Below are 17,135 nucleotides of genomic sequence, written 5' to 3'. Positions count from 1 at the left end.
TGCACACAGTAACTCATGTTAAATTGAGGCGTGTTGAAACAAAGACAGCAATCTCCACCATTGGTGTAAAATGAGTAAGATATGGCGATGGATAGAGAATCAAAAATACTATCGACTGCTGCCAAGGTTTCAGAGCATTAACGACAATATTCCATACATTTTTGAATTTTATTATTAAGTTCCACAACAAACATGGCGATTTCCTTCAGGTTACGGAACAAAAACAGAAGTTTTTGTTTGAGCCAATCAGAGACCCAGAAATATGATATTTAAAACCGCCACCCCATACAAGATGTGAACAGCTGGTGTGATACATAAGGTATTGGAAAAATACAAAAAAAAAAACATTTATTGCATTTTACTCAAAATAAAAAGAAGTGGAGATTGCTGTCTTTGTTTCAACACGCCTCAATTGTTCAATTTAAGCAATAAAAGGAAAACCATTCTTGCGTTCTGAGTGCAGTTATATTTGATTAGATACATTTGCATTTGTAAGTTGTGGGAACCCATTTTTCATCGAAGAATTCTCTGTAGTTGTAGTATAAAAAAATTGGTCCGTAGTAAAATAAGGTTATTTTAATGTGGAAGATTTCTCTCCCCCCTCCCCCCATACTTTGTAGGAAGATTTAAGTGAAGCCCACGGGAGATAACTACCAGTCTTTGTAAAACGGAATCCAAAAATTTATTGCTTAGTTCCTGGGGAAAATAAAATTTACCTAGTGTAAGAATATTTAAATAAAAACGTTGATTTATTTATATCATGAGTATTAGAACTGAAAGATAAATGTAAAAATCTACGTTAATAGTAAAAATATAAAGTGGATCTATTTTAAATGTAGAAAATAAATTTAAAAAATAACATTACCTACAACACAGTGACAGCTGGAGGAGCTTTATCCATAGAAACTGAAGAATTAAGGAAATAATCTTGATTTTTGGATTAAATCGCAGTGCTGCCATTTTTTTTCACCTGCGAATGCGTCTATAAAATTTGATGATTATAATAAGTAGGTACCTATATTCAAGTTCTCCGAGATTTCTGAACTTTTTATTTGTCTATGGTAAAGTTTTTTCTGACAGCTCTGAGTGGTTCATTTATGGACAGCTCTTTGTCTCCATCGCAATAACTCGTTATTTGCTATTCTGAATTAGTGCCAAAATCGTGACATCTTTATCTAACAATGTTCAATTAACCCTTTTCCGGGGACAACTCAACTACTTCTGATATAATATTGTGTTCCCCATCATTCAAACACATTGACGGTAAAACTTTGTGCTTCGCCTTGTAGGTACGTGTGTAATGTAGTTTTCCTTTTCCTTTAGTTTGCAACCTAAAATTCTTGCGTTTGCATTTGTTCCAGCGGTCGCCAAGTGAACTCTTTACAACACTCTGTTTTACATTTCACTGCGCTGTTTCAAGCTGTAAAATCCTTCCGCTTATTCTAAACTGCAAATAAACTTACGGTAACTATGTGAAGTCGAAATCGCCGGAGAATTTTAATATTTCTAATCGTGGCATTAAGTCTGCCGGTTTTTCACATTTATTATGATTTTATTTAACAGATTTACTTCCAGCGGTAGTGTTTACTTACAGCGGTAGTGTTTACTTCCAGCGGTAGTGTTTACTTCCAGCGGTAGTGTTTACTTCCAGCGGTAGTGTTTACTTCCAGCGGTAGTGTTTACTTCCAGCGGTAGTGTTTACTTACAGCGGTAGTGTTTACTTCCAGCGGTAGTGTTTACTTACAGCGGTAGTGTTTACTTCCAGCGGTAGTGTTTACTTCCAGCGGTAGTGTTTACTTCCAGCGGTAGTGTTTACTTCCAGCGGTAGTGTTTACTTCCAGCGGTAGTGTTTACTTACAGCGGTAGTGTTTACTTCCAGCGGTAGTGTTTACTTACAGCGGTAGTGTTTACTTCCAGCGGTAGTGTTTACTTCCAGCGGTAGTGTTTACTTACAGCGGTAGTGTTTACTTCCAGCGGTAGTGTTTACTTACAGCGGTAGTGTTTACTTCCAGCGGTAGTGTTTACTTACAGCGGTAGTGTTTACTTCCAGCGGTAGTGTTTACTTACAGCGGTAGTGTTTACTTCCAGCGGTAGTGTTTACTTACAGCGGTAGTGTTTACTTCCAGCGGTAGTGTTTACTTACAGCGGTAGTGTTTACTTCCAGCGGTAGTGTTTACTTCCAGCGGTAGTGTTTACTTACAGCGGTAGTGTTTACTTCCAGCGGTAGTGTTTACTTACAGCGGTAGTGTTTACTTCCAGCGGTAGTGTTTACTTCCAGCGGTAGTGTTTACTTACAGCGGTAGTGTTTACTTCCAGCTGTAGTGTTTACTTACAGCGGTAGTGTTTACTTCCAGCGGTAGTGTTTACTTACAGCGGTAGTGTTTACTTCCAGCGGTAGTGTTTACTTACAGCGGTAGTGTTTACTTCCAGCGGTAGTGTTTACTTCCAGCGGTAGTGTTTACTTACAGCGGTAGTGTTTACTTCCAGCGGTAGTGTTTACTTACAGCGGTAGTGTTTACTTCCAGCGGTAGTGTTTACTTACAGCGGTAGTGTTTACTTCCAGCGGTAGTGTTTACTTCCAGCGGTAGTGTTTACTTCCAGCGGTAGTGTTTACTTCCAGCGGTAGTGTTTACTTACAGCGGTAGTGTTTACTTCCAGCGGTAGTGTTTACTTACAGCGGTAGTGTTTACTTCCAGCGGTAGTGTTTACTTCCAGTCGTAGTGTTTACTTCCAGCGGTAGTGTTTACTTCCAGCGGTAGTGTTTACTTACAGCGGTAGTGTTTACTTCCAGCGGTAGTGTTTACTTACAGCGGTAGTGTTTACTTCCAGCGGTAGTGTTTACTTACAGCGGTAGTGTTTACTTCCAGCGGTAGTGTTTACTTACAGCGGTAGTGTTTACTTCCAGCGGTAGTGTTTACTTCCAGCGGTAGTGTTTACTTACAGCGGTAGTGTTTACTTCCAGCGGTAGTGTTTACTTACAGCGGTAGTGTTTACTTCCAGCGGTAGTGTTTACTTACAGCGGTAGTGTTTACTTCCAGCGGTAGTGTTTACTTCCAGCGGTAGTGTTTACTTCCAGCGGTAGTGTTTACTTCCAGCGGTAGTGTTTACTTACAGCGGTAGTGTTTACTTCCAGCGGTAGTGTTTACTTACAGCGGTAGTGTTTACTTCCAGCGGTAGTGTTTACTTCCAGTCGTAGTGTTTACTTCCAGCGGTAGTGTTTACTTACAGCGGTAGTGTTTACTTCCAGCGGTAGTGTTTACTTCCAGCGGTAGTGTTTACTTACAGCGGTAGTGTTTACTTCCAGCGGTAGTGTTTACTTACAGCGGTAGTGTTTACTTCCAGCGGTAGTGTTTACTTACAGCGGTAGTGTTTACTTCCAGCGGTAGTGTTTACTTCCAGCGGTAGTGTTTACTTCCAGCGGTAGTGTTTACTTCCAGCGGTAGTGTTTACTTACAGCGGTAGTGTTTACTTCCAGCGGTAGTGTTTACTTACAGCGGTAGTGTTTACTTCCAGCGGTAGTGTTTACTTCCAGTCGTAGTGTTTACTTCCAGCGGTAGTGTTTACTTCCAGCGGTAGTGTTTACATCCAGTGGTAGTGTTTTGTCAAATTTCAGGCAAATTCTTAATAGTATTTTCCAGGAAGTTCGCTGGATTTTTAATGTAATTTGAATTATTTTTTTAAATATAAGGGTAATATTAGTTTATTATTTATTAGTTAAGGAAGTAAAAATATTTCGCTTTCTTACTACACAATTCACAGCCTTTTTCATTAGCTCTACACTGAATGTCCTTGGGGAAAATTATTTCTCTCAGGGTCTATGTCATCTTTAGAGATGCCGTCTGAAAAGTGCTGCCGAGACTTATGCAATCCTCACCCCTTGAACCCAGGCACCCCTGCCAAGTTACCAAACGTAGCGGACCATTTGGGGTGACCTATGGCAGAATGATTGGTTATCCAATTAATTAGCTCCAGGGCGGCAGTATCTTCCAAATTATTCCACGTTAAAGTCCATTATAATTTTGTTCATTTGAACTGTGTTTTGTATTTTCCGTTTTGTGGCTATCGGGAAGTAGATTGTAAATTTGCATACACTCTTGGCCTGTGCTACTCTTAACACTTTTAGTGTTTACTGTTAATACTAATGTGTACATTTTATTTTGTTGCATTGTGTAGTATTCGTGTGTTAGTGATGTTTTTATAAATGTTGTGTTCGTGTATTTAAGTCCATTTTGTGTTTGATAGATGAAAAGGCATATGTTATACTATATCAAAACCTTCTCTAATAACATTAATATTGATTTATAAAGTTGCAAAATACATTCGAATAGAAAATTTCAATTTTCAAGCGGTTTTTTCAACACGCTCACAATCACATGATGCATTCTCCTGGGAGAGGTGAGGACAGGTTAGGAGGAAATCCAGCATAAAGAATGCTATTGTGACCATTTCGATAACAAATCAATCAATTTTATAAAATAAATAAATGTTTTATTTTCATTAATTTTTCTAACATGCTTAGATAACGATTGCCTCTTATAAACAGTATGTGATTATATGTTTTGAAAAAAATTTATAAACCTGCCACATTAACGCATTCAAATGTTGTATTGGTTTCAGAAAACAGGCTACTTTACGCAGCAGCATGAGTTCCACCACCATTAAGTTAGAACCAGGCACAAATGCGGAAAACGAAGTCGCTGTGGTGTTTACGGAAATCGATGTAGACTTTACTTTTATCAAAAAGGAATGTTCGGAATCCATTTCCGAAAATAGTTCAGGTAATTAAAAGGCTTTATTTTGGTACATAATTGTAGTATTTTGTGTTTACTACACTTTTTACTGAAGCTCAAGGTTCGTTGTGTGATTGAAACTATGATGGTTCGTATTCAGATTTATTACAATATAATGCTATTACAACCGAGCTGTACAATCTTAGTTTGGTAACGTGTGCTCGCTAGCAGGGTAAATTTCCGTCTCTGGCGTGGCTCCGCGCAGCGCTCGCTGTTTACGTGACTGGATCGGAAGCGCTCGGCCTGTTATACAGTCGCAAAATAGAAGCGAAAACAAAACTGCGTGACCGTATTGACGTATTTTTTTTTAAATTTGGTTTTACGCCCAGACGGGCTTTTACATTGATTTTAAGAGCAGAGCTATCGAAGATTATATTTAAAAAATTAAAGCATGATATAACAGTTAATTGAATATGAAACAATACTAATAAAACATGTAACAGGAACATAAAATAATATAGGAACTAGAACAATACTACATATAAGACGAATCACTAAAACTACATTACCAACGCTGCTATAATTTGAAGGATTCAACAAAGCGCTGGTAAAGATTACGTTTAGTTCTATAAATTGAGTCAATACATACATAAATAGTGCCCCCAAACTTGTTGCCTAGATCATGCATCCTATTAGTTAGTGACTTTGTCTGATATTTGGTTGTGTAACTATTGCAGAAGATTGTTACATTTTTCTTATATTCCTAGTCCGCACATGGAATTTAATAGTGGCATCGATGGCAGGACTGTCAATTAAGTTGTTAATGACTCTGTGTATCACAACCAGGTCTGACATAATTCTTCTGTCATACAGCGTAATAAGTTGCAAATTTTCTCATAAAACTGATGTACTAAGAGCGGGAGCACACAGAGAGCGGTCAGAGTTCTGCGTTTACTTTACATTTCTGAATGTTCAAAAATAAAGTATTTTGTTCACATCATCGATGAAGTTGAACTAAGTTCGTCTGTAAAATTAATCGTAAACACATAGTATTATTTTATATATATTCGTCAGCAAATAGCAGGACTTCTACACTATTAATATGTCATCATTGTCATTGATGAATAATTAGAAAAGTATTGGGCCAACGTGGGATCCTTGAGGAACACCACTTTAGTCTCAAATATATAAGATTGTATATAATAAATATTTACGCTAAGCATTCTATTACTAATATAACTGATAATCCAAGTCAATAATTAACCTTTGATTTCCATAAATCGGAGTTAAACCGGAGTATGTGATGTCGAACCATGTCAACAGCTTTACTAAAATCAGTGTATATACTCTCCACTTTTTGTTAGAGACCAAAGGATTCAGGTATTTAATTTTCATAAATCATTAAATTACTTTACATAGTGCGACCTGTGATGAATCCATTTAAGTTAGGAACAATAATATTGTTCATAGGTTTTACAATAATATCTTGCACTAATTTCTCAACAAATTTACAGACATTATACAAATTGGTCTGTTGTTTAATATATCGCTTTTATCGCCTTTTTAAGAATAGGTGTTAAATACCTCTTTTTTCACTTAGCCGGAAAAACCCAGAAGTTTAAGTGTTGTTAAATCGTTTATAAAGGGGATATGTCAGTCTACTAACACAGGTTATGAAGAATATTTGAGGAATACTATCTGGTCCAGCAGATTTATTGATATCTTTATGTCTTCTATTTTGATGAAACATTGGCTTAGATTTAATGACACTTCCACTGAAATATCGGCAACAGAATTGACAGGAATATCTGTGTCGTAAACATTTTTGAATGAATAAGCAAAGAGATTTACTATACCTTCGATACGGTCGGCACATTTTTCTTTTAAGTAAATGTTATTGGGAAATCCATAATTTTTTGTCTAGTTTTAGAAAAATTGCATAATTTTGTTAGACTTTGGCATACCTCGTTTTCTATTATGCTAACATAATCACTACAGCATTTTATTGATAATTCTTTACACTGTTTTCGTAATTAAGTTAAATTTATGTAAACATTAGGATTTCTGGTATGTTTATATGTTCTGTGGATATATTTTTAATTCCCTTGCAAACCATTTGGGTTAGTTAAATGGTTTGAATTTGACCCTGGGAACAAAGCATTCTATCGAGGTGTGTAAAATATTGTAAAATTGTTATAAATGATTATTAAAATTATTTTCCTCGTCTAAAAATGACCAATCTGACGAGGTAAGGTAAAAAAAACATTCATTATTCTAGAGCAAAACAAAAAGTCGACAGCTGTCATGTACATGTTATTGTTTTCATAATCTATTGATTGCTAGCTGGACCTAACTAACTTTAACCAACAGCTTACATATTATTTTGCATTGCTCCATTTGGCTGATTCATATTAGTTATGTTTTATCTATGAAGTTAGGTATATGGCATGTCCAAACGGTCGTGAACATTTCGGTACGGATTCATGCATTTTATATTGTATTTTGCATCTGTATACCACTCAAGTTCATCGAAGCCAGAGTCAAGTTAGCCCCTCAGATGCTGGGTGTACTGTACAGGGCAGATAACAGATACTGTAGATAATGTAAATCAACACAATTGCTGGCCCTGTACTAATTGAAATTACGTCCCATTGTTGAATTCGGCAGAATCCTTATCTAGAGCTCCAGAATACTTGAAAAGCTCTGGACAATGTGCAGAAACGAGTACTTCGATTTATTGATTCCCCTATTTTAAAAAACGGACTGCAATCTCTGGAGCACAGGCGTCGGGATAATACTGTCCTTGTTCTACCGGTATTTCTATGGAAGATACTTCGAGGAACTAGCGTCGTTGATCCCTACGGCATCGGTGCGTCGTCGGAAAATACGCCAATTCCGCGGCCAACATTTTTAAACTGTTGACATTTGTCACAATAGAACGGGTCGTTTCTACGACTCGTTTTTTGAGGTTAATAGCTTGATTGGAGAACGATTTACGGGCTTATGTTTTTTCTCCATCTTACAATATTTGTTACATATAGCTTAACGAAACAACTGTTTTGTTATGTTTAAATAACTGGCACCCTATAAATTTATTAATCATTCGACTTAACATAAATATAATATTGTGGTGATATTTTTAAATTACCTCTCAGGAATCATCTTCGAGTTCCTGGGCACCCTTGAGATTTAAATAAAAATAAAATATTGTTGATTCGTTTAATAAATTCACCCTTTAAATAAATTTTATTTCGTTTTCTAGATCTTGGTGTTTCTTTTACTTGGCTATTACTAGCATTGATCTATTTTATTATTGCTACATTTGAAACTCAACGTGGTTACCATTGATTGATTATTCTATGATCGTTACAACCATAGTTGACGAATTTAGTAATACCGTGTTGACAATTGACACAGGGTTTTATCGGTCGATCGTTCTAGACCTCCTGAGGGAAATTATTTTCCTGACCTCTTCCTTGTTAATGTTAAGTTAATGTAAAAAATGATAACGCATTAGAAGAATGTCGTTTACTAATTCCAGTTTTAAATACATTTTGTCTGTTAACAGAGATAATTAGTACAGGGGAGCATTCTAATCTAGATGGAGGCACTATCAAAGCAGAACCAAGGACTAAAAGAGAAGAAGACAGTGAAAGTTCAAATAAAAAAGTTGATACTGAGCTGCCGGACATTAAAGATGAATACTTTGACCACTCTGAAAAACATCACAAAACAGCGGGTAAATCACGTTTAAGTAAATATTTTTAAATAAAATCGCAAATCCCATACTCTTCAAATACAATCTACAGACTAATTAAATGATGCATAGTCAAAGAGGCTTGTAAAATCCTTCAGCGTTATTTTTGTTAAGTTAAGGGTTATGGGCATAAGGCGAATTTTCACATTTTTGGAATGACCTGCAATGTAGTCTGGCAAGAAACTGGTTTTATGAACGTTAAATATAATCAAAAAGATATTTTAATTATAATTAAACACTTAAAATCTTAGAAAACTAGACAGTTTCGTGTGGAAATTGCTTCAGAGTCTCATCCAACATTCGTTCTTATCAAATCACTTATTGATATCTTGTCGGTTACTTTAGACAGATGATCGTATTTTATCTGACACTCAGCAGGTGTTTACGTATCATAGTATTGTTGTTTTGTTTTTCCAGTTAGCATTAATGTGGAGACTGTTCCGATCCAGGCAGGACACAGAGAAGAAGCCGGAGGTGGGATTCCTTATACGGAAATAGACATAGACCTGCTGGATGTTAAAAAGGAATGCTTACAGCATTCTGAAAAGACTACAGGTAATTTAGGGTTTTGTTTATCTGAATTTGTTTTAATAATTTTCTATTTTCACTATTGATACATACTTATTGAACTTAATCCACTATCTTTTTCAGACTTAATATCGGCCCTGAAGACGCATCCTGGAAGAAAATCTAATTCATGTTCCCACTGTAACTACTTCAGCCACAGCAAGTCAATGTTAACACGGCACTTGAGCACCCATACCGGAGAGAAACCTTTCTTGTGTTCTTACTGCAGCTATTCGTGTTCACAAAAGGGAAATTTAAAACGTCACATACTTACCCACACTGGAGAAAATTCTTTTTTATGTTCCCTCAAGGAAAGTGTCAAAAGCCATTTGCTTACTCGTGCTGGAGAAAAACCCTTTTCATGTTCTTTGTGCAGCCATTCATATTTTCAAAAAAAATCTTTGAGACGTCACATGCTTACCCATTCTGGAGAAAAACCTTACTCATGTTCCTGCTGCAATAATTCGTTTACAGATAAGAGAACCTTAAAGCGTCACATGCTTACCCATACTGGAGAAAAACCGTATTCATGTTCCTTATGTAACTATTCATGTTCTGAAAAGGGCAATTTAAAACGTCATTTGCTTACCCATACTGGAGAAAAACCTTATTCATGTTCCTCATGTAACTATTCATGTTCTGGAATGGGATCTTTAAAACGTCACAAGCTTTCTCATTCAGGAGAAAAACCTCATACGTGTTCCTTATGTAATAATTCGTTTTCAGATAAGGGAACCTTAAAACGTCACATGCATACCCATACTGGAGATAAACCTAATAAATGTTCCTTATGCAATAATTCGTTTTCAGTTAAGGCAACCTTAAAGCGTCACATGCTTACACATTCTGGAATAAAACCTTATTCATGTTCCTTCTGCAGTTATTCGTGTTCGCGAAATGGATCTTTAGAACGTCACATGCTTACCCATACTCGAGAAAAACCTCATTCATGTTCCTACTGCAGCTATTCATTTTCTCTAAAGGGACATTTAAAACGTCACATGCTGATACATTCCAAACGTCATGAGATTCAAGTCAGTCAAATGTGACGCACATTATTGTTCCTTTTCTCAATTTTTTTTCTATAGTTATATCAACTTTATCTAATTCCTACAAATTAGAATTTCGTATTATCTTTTAAATGTTATTAATGTTTTTCCTCCCTCAAATAATCTGTGCCTCTGAAAGACCCGCATCAATCAATCGCTCTCTACGGCCCCTACTTTAACCCCACCCCTTCCCGATAGAGAATACACAACACTTTATATTTAAATTTAAAAGTTCCGACCGCCATTTAAAAAAATTGGATATCTCTTTGATAATTGTCATATGAAACAATAATACAAAAAAGAGTTGAGAAATCAATTTTTCGTGTTTGAGATGGGTAGTAAGGTCATTACAGTTTTAATTTAAGTGCAGAATATAATGATACAATGTAATAATAATGTTATACGACATAAATATAATAATAGGGCACATAGATGACAATGCAACGATAATTTATTGTGAATGAAATAAAGGCATAGAGGTTACAATGTATTATTAAAATCTGTTATGCAAGCCAATGTTAGATTTTTAGAGGTAATGTATTTTTTGCTTTATGTTATGACGGCCGGCATAGTCCAGTGGTAACGCATTGGACTGCCATTCCGAAGGTCGCGGGTTCGAACCCGGCGTGCGCAAATAAATTTTATTTGATTAATTTTTATTATTTCACAATTAATTAATTAAAATAATATATAGTATATTTGCGGCACGTTCCAGAGAGGAAGATACTACCAGTATCGCCCTGGTGTAAAACCACCATTCAGAATTGAAACGTTGCTCCGAATGGCTTTAGCCGTGTTAAGTGACTAGATCTGAATAGCCAGGTACTTCCCCACTTACCTTCAGCCTCACAACATCCCCCAATTGGGGATGCCATAGTCTAACTGGCTCCAGACGGGAGCAGTTGGGACTCTTGTGAGGTATTACTATAAAAAAAAAAAAAATGTAAATGTAATGATCAGTGTGACGTTATTTCATAAGGATTTATTTATACTACGATCGATAATTATGTAAAAGAAAATACTTTATCCGCTTTTGAAATAGTTCATGTTTGATTGGTTCTTTTAGTTTGCATTTGTTATTAGATAATAATCTCTTTAACCATTTTATACGACATAAAATGATGTTAAGCTGTAGTGGGTCTCAACATTGGGATGAATATGAATCCCTTTGTTTTGAATTTATCTTTAACGGAATCCAATGGGTAGATTTTTTAATGGAATATTCTTTGTGGATTTGGAGAACGTCATTTTGTTTGTATAATTTTGTAACTGACGACATTTAGATTCTCGAAAAAATTCTAGGGTAGTGAAGTCATGTAGTTTTTTTTGGATGATTTTTAAGTATTTTTTAGATAGTTATTAATGTTTGTAGGTTGTAGGGAGGTTTTAAATACCCCTCCCCACCCAATAATTTCATTTTATAAGAGCGATTGCACTAAACCATAATATATCAGTTTAATTGATGTACTTATTATTATATTTAAAGTAATGCCTCGAATAAAAGAGAAAAAAAATCTGTAAAATTGCTTCAATTCTATAACAATACACATGTTATAATTTACATAACTTTAAATAAATAAATTTTAAATTTAACAATAACATAATTTATTATTCCTTGCCTAAAATGACTCTTGAAACCTTCAAGGCCAATGCTGAAAATGTCAAACCTGGATATTTCATTTAGCAGCACCAAACGTTTTGTCATGCTAAGCTGGTTCAGAACGTCCGTTCTGCCAAGTGGAATACAGAGCAAGTCGGTGTCGTCCCGGCAGTAATAATTGTTTCAATTTATATTATTCCAGGAGGTATGGGCTGTCAGTAAAATAATTTATTTTAAATGTTGTAACTGTAAAGGCCCCATTCCTCCTAGACTGGAGACTATCGTATCGCGTTTCAGAGAACAAATCCATGTGATATATATATATATAAATATACTTATGTAGCGATGCTACTAGAATATTCGGGAATGTTCGCCCATGCAAAACGCATCGTAGCAAAACTCTTTAGATAAAATACTAGCATTCGGCGCATCTACCTACAAGACCGAGCACCGAGACGTACTTAGTCAGTCATTCAGGCATGAGTCAGCAGTTACAACTGTGAGCAATCTACGGGCCCTGCGAGTCATAAATAAACCACTCTCTAGATCGATATCTTCGGGCTTTTTGTATGGCCCCATTTTGTCACCCCCTTAACCACGGACGAACACAGATAAAACGGTCGTTTGGTCCAGACAGGTAAATATATCGTGGACCATAAAGAATCTCAAGGCCATTTAAAAAAGTGTATACATAGACAATATAACTGCACCCAGCTAAAATCGTTCATTCACTAGCCCAAAAAAATTATATTTTAAAAATAAAAATATTGGAATGCAGGAAAAAGAAAATTAAAAAAACCCACAGCTATGCACACATAAAAATACTTTTTATTTTCAAAAAGACAATGGACAGTAATACAAAACAGGGTCAGTACAACCGATGTATTGAGCATTGATTTATCATTGAAGTAGAAGATACAACTAATATATCTAAACAAAACATGAAACAGAACAAGACACAGAAAAATAAAAAGTAACGGTCTCAACTAGGAATCGAACCCAGTCTTACTGCAACAACTTAATAGGATTTAATTTGACCTTGCACAAAAATACAAGAATATATTATACACAAAATACATATTCAACGTGTTGAAAGATATTCATTATGTCAAGTAATAGTAACGCCTTTTGACTTTTACATGGTATAATTTAAATCATAATACATAAACCATAATATAAGAAATAAGGTGTACATAATAAAAGGTTTAAATGACCTTGTTTGATGTAATCGTGGCTTTGTTTAGCAGTTTTAGCATCCTAATACGTGGTATAGTATCGCGTCGGAATACGGATAGGTCTGAAAAGGAAAATTAATTAAATTATTAGCCAATGAAGTACATTCAGGAATCAGGAACATTGTAACAAAGAACGAGAGGTTAGTACCTGTATTTAACAACGGGCTCGGGTCCTTCTTTCAATTGGTGGAGATAGACCGGATAACACACTTTAACACAACACAGCATTAATTTATCACCTTGAAGAATTCTAGCAAACAACATTATTTTTAGATGGTTGAAAGAAAATTCAAAATATTTACGCTAAAAACTTCAACTGACTTCATGCTTCAACTTTTGAAATGACGTCTTGGAAATTACCGCTAATTTTTATCGCAGCATAACCCATGATTAGCTTCTCTTTCTGTTACATAAGTCGCTATGGTAGAGAGCGAGAGATCAAACTACAATTTTTGGTCTGAGCCAATGAGATCTGTGCTTTCAGCCACAACAGCTTTGTCTATAAGAATTTGGGTTAGGAATAACTCCTCCCATCAGGGGTTACAAGGTTAGACGGGAGTTGTACGCCCCTGCTGCGAGTACTGCCTACCAGGGGCATTTAACTCAGCTCTGGCCTTGAAACCCATTTGAAACCGCCACGCCCACCTTCTTATTCGTATAGAAAACGAATAGTGTGGCTAAAAGCTCAGATCTCATTAGTCAGAGCAGAAGGATTGGTTCGATCTCTCGCCCTCTACCATAGTGACTCGTGTAACAAAAAGAGAGGACGGAATGTTGTCGTTTGACTGTTTTCAAATCATTCAAGCAAAATGAGAGTGGTTTATTTATACACGCGGTTGTCATTTGCTGCCGAAATACTATAATATCGCGTCGAAAATATTGCTGTAAAAATATAGTGTTAGCGAGCTATATTCAAACATCTATTCAACCTACTCACTAAGTTCAAGTTTAAAGTGAATTGACAGTTTTAGGGTTATTCCTTCGTTTCGGTGTTTTGTTAAAAAATGCTTCATAGATGGCATATATCTTCCTCCACAACGTATAAATGTTTTTTTTATTATATTGACTGACTTATTCATGCTATTGATTAATGTATCCTGTATTATTTTATTGTTTTGGTGAAATTAAAGATTTTTAAACATAAATAACCATGAGTTCAAAATAAGCAAAAAAATGTCAGAGTTCATCGTCGTACTGTCGGACAATTGTGTTTGCAAATTTGCTGCAGTTTTTTTGAAAATTTCCAGATATTTTTATATTCTTCTCAGATCTCTAAGTTTCACCGACAAAGTTTCATCTTCGGGAAATAAACAATAAAAGTTCATTTTCTTTATCAGATGAACCTTGCCCTCAGAAGACATTTCGATAATTTTCTGCTTTCTTATCTGTGGTGTGTATTTACTACACATTGCTTCTAATAACTATAACTCTATAAATATAATAAATTCTGGGTTCAGATTTTAGGTATTCCTTCGTTATACATTTATGCACTGAATTAAAGATCAATATTTTACATAGTTGCCAAATTCAATTAAAAATCAGAGATTTTTGTTAAAAATCGGAAACAAATACACCAATACAATCAACCGTATGATACTGCTACGCAAAGAGTGTGTGAGAAAATGACACCCTATGATGTCCCGCTTTAGTTCGCTTCGCGGGAACATGAAAAATCCACACGTCCGCAGTTGTATTTTCATTTAGACCATCGATACCTGCGACCGCACTGCTGTGTGTGTGTGTCAGCCACCAGCCGCCAGCCAGTCGGTCGCGGATCGTCGTTAGATGTGGACTCCTCGCACGTTTTTTTAGCATCTGCCGATGGTTTTTTCATGTTTTCAGCAATTAAATTACAATTATTATCACTTTTGATATAAAATATAATAAACACAAGCGATTAGCTATGAATATTCATATTTTTCCGATATTAAATTGCCTATTTTGAAATGTGTATTGACTACACAGCACCGGAACGCGTGGATTTTTTAAGCACAGTAAGGGAAAGTTAAGGAAATTTTTATTTTTAAAATAGTTTTTTGGGCTAAATAATGAATCGCTCATTGCGATTATATTGTCTATGGTTGCACCTTTTCTAAAAGGCCTTGAGTTTTTCTACCTTGTCTACTGCTCCGCTCCGTACGTCAAGTACTGCTTGTATATCTGTGGTTAAGTACTGTATATAATTTTTGGATGAAAAATGCCGAAGATATTGATCAAGGGAGTAGTTTATTTATGCTGCCTACTGAGTAGCCGCCCCCCTGCGTTACTTCACCGCGCTGCTACAGGCCACAGACCTACTCACCAAGCCCGCTTTGCTTTCAATGTTGATCGTCTTATGCTGTCAAACATGTATCTAAAGTTGTTGCAAAAATTAGTAGCTTTTCTTTTGTTCTGAGCACCCTTAAAAATATCTTAAACATCGAGTCAGTAATCACCGCATAGGTACTATGGATACGTATACTCAATGATAAAATACGGAATAGTTTTTTGGGGAAACTCAGTAAACGCCAAAGATGTTTTTATCATCCAAAAGAGGTGCGTACGAAAAATTACAAACTCATCACGGAACACAAACAGATCACCGGGATTCATGTAGACCAATTTTTAAAAATCTTAAACTTCTGACAGTGACGGACATATATATATAATGGAGTGATGCCTGTTAGTACGATCATCTCCAGAAAAGTTCCCACAAAAAAACTCAACACATAAACACGCTACAAGGTTCACAGAAAACCTATTAATCCCTAAAGCAAACATAACTATTTTTCATAAAGGACCACACTACATGACCATTAAAATATATCACAACCTTCCACGTAGCATCAAACAAATAACCGACACACTTAAATTTAAATCAACACTAAAATCATTTCTTTTCTAAACCTTAGGTACTTGAATTAAACACCTCTGTTTTTTTATTTACTGTTATTTCTTTTTATTTATTTGTTAACATGTAATTGTTGGGTTATGTGATATAATGTGTATTTGTTGGGTTAGCTGGAAGAAAAAGGATGTAACCTATAAGTTATACCCTTTCTACTCTTTTTGTGCAATAAATATTTTTTGAATTGAATTGAATTTGAATTGAACATTGGTCCCAACTGCTCCCAACCATTTGGAACTGGTGAGACTACGGCAACCCAGATTGGGGTGTGTTGTGAAGCTGAAGGTGTTGGGGAGGGGAAGGAGTTGGGATGAGGAAGGTGGGAGATTACATGGCTTTTTATATCTGGTCACCAAACACGGCTAAAAGCCATTCCGTTTCAATTCTGAATAGTGGTCTTACAACAGGGCTGTATATTAATTTAAACTGTGTGTGTGGTTGTGAGAGACGATAAAACGATGATTGAAGTTCAGTGCGGATTAATTGAAGTAGTCAGAATATATAGAATAGAGAATGTAGTAGTGGTTTGATGCTGACGATGAATGACATTGTAGTGGTTGGTTGGTGTGAATCCCGATGGGATGCATGTCCTCGATGGGATGTGAATCCGTGCTCCATCATCACGGGGATGTAGTCGGTAGCTTGACAGAGACCAGACTGAGTGATCTTCCTGATGCTCCAGTGAGAGAGATGCGGTGGAACTTGACGGTAGGTGATGCGACCACGCAGGGCTCGTAGTGCAGGCGCAGACCGGCCAAGTGTCGTATTCTGTGTGAATGACTAATAAACACTACTCCGAAGTATTGATCACTGTATGGGATCAAATGTGACCCGAAGAGTCCCTTATGGATTTCACTGAAGACAATATTTCGTCATTCAGCTTATAATCGAATTTGGGTTTTTGAATCTCGTAGGTATGTGTCGTGGCGACAAATTCACTAAAGTAAAGTTTCTTAGCATCGGCCCATAACCAGAAGCGGATGTCAAATTCAACAGTCATCAAAAGTATGTAATGGTGATGCATTCAAAGAATGTAGTGGTGTGTACAAACTTATACCTGTCATGTATACCTATACATACCTAACTTTTTTGACAATTCAGTACACACATTGTTCGTGTTAAAAAAAAAACATTATGTCGACTTTTATTCGACACCTTGTGTATTATCCTAAATAGTGTTTGTATAAGCGAACCTCGATAAATATATTTTCTACAAACCTTTGGGAAAGCAATTGTCCCTCTGACTATTCCTAGAGTTTCAAAATACATATTAAAGAAGGAAACTGTCCGATGCTTACTTTGGTGATTAC

The 17,135-nt window shown here is 36.0% G+C and overlaps 1 long non-coding RNA gene across 1 annotated transcript; it reads left to right on the top strand.

Moving 5' to 3' along the window:
- The first annotated feature begins 1,162 nt into the window (after positions 1-1,162).
- On the top strand, positions 1,163-8,389 carry LOC149413975 (uncharacterized). Its single transcript, XR_016304112.1, has 3 exons — positions 1,163-1,289; positions 4,618-4,778; positions 8,299-8,389. It is a non-coding gene; the product is annotated as an uncharacterized LOC149413975 (long non-coding RNA).
- Positions 8,390-17,135: the final 8,746 nt, after the last annotated feature.

The sequence above is a fragment of the Hesperophylax consimilis genome, chromosome 20, assembly GCF_061612785.1.
Source record: "Hesperophylax consimilis isolate HC1 chromosome 20, BYU_Hcon_1.0, whole genome shotgun sequence".
Classification (NCBI taxonomy): Eukaryota; Metazoa; Arthropoda; class Insecta; order Trichoptera; family Limnephilidae; genus Hesperophylax; species Hesperophylax consimilis.
The sequence above is the reverse complement of the archived record's forward strand: the minus strand, read 5'-3'. Positions and strand labels throughout refer to the sequence as shown.